The sequence below is a fragment of the Trachypithecus francoisi genome, unplaced genomic scaffold (assembly GCF_009764315.1).
Source record: "Trachypithecus francoisi isolate TF-2019V2 unplaced genomic scaffold, Tfra_2.0 Lachesis_group5, whole genome shotgun sequence".
NCBI classification, from domain to species: Eukaryota; Metazoa; Chordata; class Mammalia; order Primates; family Cercopithecidae; genus Trachypithecus; species Trachypithecus francoisi.
In genome coordinates, this window is record NW_022681470.1 from 131,089,284 (window position 1) to 131,093,566 (window position 4,283).

Genomic DNA, 4,283 nt, shown 5'->3' on the forward strand with positions numbered 1-4,283 from the left:
GCAACAGTGCCCACTTTGCAGATGAGAAAACTGAGCCTATGGTGGAGAATATTCCTTGGTGGAAGGACCCAGGGCTGGATTTGAACCCCTGCTCTTTTTAACATAAGCAATGGCCAGTAAGAGCCACAGAACCTTCAGCAAATAACACAAGCTCCCCACTTCAGTTTCCCGGCTATCTCCTAGGGCTGATGTGAGCATTGATGAAATGGAAGCAAAATGCTTACAATGGCTTAGTCCATGGTAAGCACTCATGGAAGTCTGGTAGTGATGATATATTGTTCTTCTCTGGGCCTGTTTCCCTCTTTGTAAAGAGCGCTTCATGGACATAGACTAACTATGGGCGGGGCTTGCCACCAAGAGCAAGATATCTATGCCGAGGAGGCCCCACTCCCAGTGCCCACCTGCCAGGCCCTGGGAGGGGGAGGTAACAAAGCTCCTGGAAGGTCCCACAGTGCTTCCAGGGACAGAGCCAACTAAGGCAAAGGTCAGGCTCTGGCCCAGCCTGGGGCTGCCTCTCTAGCTTCTGCTCGTTCTTTAGCAGGCTGGCACCAGCCAACCTCCCTAGCACCTTCCAGCAATGGCAGGCAAAGCACCTTGGCAATCGCCATGGACACCCCCACCATAGGCACTCGTGAGCCCAGCTAGGGCGCCCAGGATCTCAGCTCTTCCGCTTTGGCTGGCCACTGGACAGGATACTATCTCTTCACCCTCCAGTCTCCTGTACCTCTTGGGGATCCCAGGAATCAGCGGTGAGCCAGGCCCTGGCACAGCATCCAGGCCTAATCACCTAAGGCCAGAAGGCCTTTTGCCCAAGGTCAGGTTAACAACTTTGGAAAAAGATGAGGGACCTGGAGGCAGGCCAAGCTGTGGTCTCATCGCACCACAGTCCCTCAAATGCCCATGAGTCTATTTCGTATCTGAAAAATGGGGTTTAGTCCAGCCTCTGCGAGATGTATGTTCACAACAGAAAAAAAATCTGTGTTCCTTTCCCAGGAACCCAAGCCCATCCCTGGCTGGAGGGAGACATCCTGAACACAGCAGTGATAACAACCAAGCCTGGCTGGGGTCAGAGTGGCCTCATTCACCTCCCAAGGCTCAGAGAAGTCAGGCCACTTCACCAAGAGCCCACAGCAGCAGAGGCTTGGCCTGCACAAACTTGCACCATCCTTGCAGCAGGCTCCCCCTCAGCCCAGGTCTCAATGTCATCAAGGAGGGCAGCAAAAGCTACTTAAGAGAAGGCCGGGGCCAGGCACGGTGGCTTACACCTGTAATCCTAGCACTCTGGGGAGGCTGAGGCGGGTGGATCACGAGATCAGGAGATCGCGATCATCCTGGCTAACACGATGAAACCCTGTCTCTACAAAAAATACAAAAAAATTAGCCGGGTGTGGTGGTAGGCGCCTGTATTCCTAGCTACTCAGGAGGCTGAGGCAGGAGAATGGCGTGAACCCAGGAGGCGGAGCTTGCAGTGAGCCGAGATCGTGCCACTGCACTCCAGCCTGGGCAACAGAGCAAGACTCCGTCTCAAAAAAAAAAAAAAAGAGAGAAGGCCAGGTGCAATGGCTCATGCCTGTAATCCCAGCACTCTGAGAGGCTCAGGAGGGTGGATCACCTGAGGTCAGGAGTTGGAGACCAGCCTGGTCGACATGGCAAAATCCCGTCTCTACTAAAAATACAAAAATTAGCTGGGCATGTGGCACGTGCCTGTAGTCCCAGCTCCTCAGGAGCCTGAGGCAGGAGGATGGCTTGAACCTGGAAGGCGGAGGTTGCAGTGAGCCAAGATCGTGCCACTGCACTCCGGCCTGGGTGACAGAAAAGGGAAGGGGACGGGGATGGGGCTGGCAGGAGGTATGCGCTGGACATCCCCTGAACCGGGCCTTGCTAGGGGCTGTGGGCCTCCAGTGTGCCAGACCTAGCCTGAGTTCAGATGAGAAGGTCGAGGCTCACAGAGGGGAGGTGATATGCCTGAAGTGGCTGAGCGGGATGGAAAGCCAGGCCATCAACCCCAGGGAAATGTCAGATCTTTGGTGAGGGGCCTCCACCTAACCTGAGGCTGTCCAAACATGCTAGCTGAATCTACTGAAGACACCCACTTCCTTGGGCTAAGGTGGGAGGGACTGATAAGGCAGAACCACCCCTTCCTGAAGAAGCCTGCAGGTTGGCCCAGGCCCAGGGGAGGACACTGGGGCCACGTGGCAGGGACCTCGAGTGCTTGTCAGTTTATTCAGGTGAACGTTCAAAAACACTGATGGGAAGCTGAAGGCGCAGCAAGGGGGGACAGGGGCCTGCCTGCAGAGAGCCAGCCGATGGTGGGGGCAAGACAAACAGGAGAGTTCACAAACAAGGTGACCTCAAATGGGGCCCAGTGTCAGAGCCAGAGCACACGGGGTGATGAGATGGGGGTCTCTCCTGGAGCAGGCAATGTGAGCTGAAACCTCACGTGCTAGGAGGAGCCAGCCCCGGGGAGGGCCAAGGGAAGGGTACTTCTAGGCAGAGGGCATGGCTTGTCACATGGGGGCTTGTGCAAAGGCGCTGGGGTGGGGGAATAGGGAGTGAGTGCAATGGAGAGGAAATGGGAGATGGGCAGGGCCTGGGCCACACTGGGTCTGCAGGGCATGAAGAGCGTTTTTTGTTTTTTTGTTTTGTTTTGTTTTTTGTTTTTTGAGACAGGCTCTTGCTCTGTCACCCAGGCTGGAGTGCAGTGGTGCCACCCTAACTCACTGTAGCCGTGGACTCCTGGGCTCAAGTGATCTTCCCACCTTAGCCCAAGTTGCTGGGACCACAGGCAGGTTTTATGTAGAGGGCAAAGGGGAGCCATGGGCAGACTGAGAGCAAGGTTGGAGCAGGAATGACAGGGCCAGCACTGCAGGCCTTCCTAGAAATAGCCCAGGAGCACCTCCCCACCACATGACAGATGAACAAATGCTTGAGAACTGCCCAAGGTCACAGGACTACCCAAGGTCACACTGGCCCAGCAGGTAAGTCAGGGCAGTCTGGGGCAGGTTCGAGATCTTTCTCCCACATCCTGGGAGTCTCCAGGGAGGAGGGACAGGGTGGGGTGACTGGGTCAGAGGTTTGGGCCAGCCCTGCTGAGCCGAGAGCACCCTTTCCTGCTGGGGGCAGGGGAGATGAGGACACCACAGAGGTGCAGCCAGGGTGACGCTCCTCAGCTGTTTGCATCAGCTGGATTCCGCGGAAGCTGGGGGCCTGCTGGGAAAGGAGTTTCGCTGAGGTCAAGGACTGAGTCCAGGCCATCCTGGGGCTCGGGGAGGCACATGACAAGCAGGATCAAGGGTCCAAGAGGAGAGAGGCCTCCAAGGTGTGGGCAAAAAGGCTGGGGCACACACGAGTGGTCCTGAGGCTGCCTGGACCCCCGTCAGGCCACAAGGGATACACAAGCCACCTAGTGACCATGGTGTGACCTCTGAGTGTGACTTCAGAGCAGAAGAGCTGGGGTCTGCGGGGCCATGGCTGCCTGGGCCCACCCAGAATGCTTGGGGTGGGGTGGTCACTGAGGCCAACAACGATGATGTCTTTTTTTTTTGAGACACAGTCTCGCCCTGTTGCCCAGGCTGGAGTGCAGTGGTGTGATCTCAGCTCACTGCAACCGCTGCCACCCGGGTTCAGGCACTTCTCCTGTCTCAGCCTCCCAAGTAACTGGGATTACAGGCATGCATCCCCACACCGGGCTGATTTTTGTATTTTTTTAGTAGAGATGGGGTTTCACCATGTTGGTCTCGAACTCCTGACCTCAAGTGACCCGCCCACCTCAGCCTCCCACAGTGCTGGGATTATAGGCGTGAGCCACCGTGCCCAGCCGATGTCTATCTTATAGATGGGGAAATTGAGGCTCAGAGACAAGAGGTTGGCTATCTAGGACACCAGCCTAAGACAACTGGGCACCCCCCATGTGCTCAGCCTGGCCCAACACCTCTCAGAGGGGGATCTATCACTGCCCCACTCCTCACTTTAGAAGGAGCATACTGAGGCTCGGAGAGGTTCTTTCACTTGCTCAAGGCTGCAGAGCTGAGTAGCGGATCAATGTGGAGCCCTCCGGCCCTGCGGGTGGTACACATCAGAAACAGTGATCCTGACCATGGCCTCGGCACCTGCCTGTCCGAGGGTGACAGTGGATCCTATATCCCAGGCCATTCCCAAAACCCCTTTGCTACCCTCAGTGACTCTATGGCCCCCCCACCAAAATGTTTGTCCTTCCCCCACACTCTGAGGCCACTGGCTGCAGCCCCCCATGCTCAGCCAAGCTAGGGAAGAGACCCCTCCAA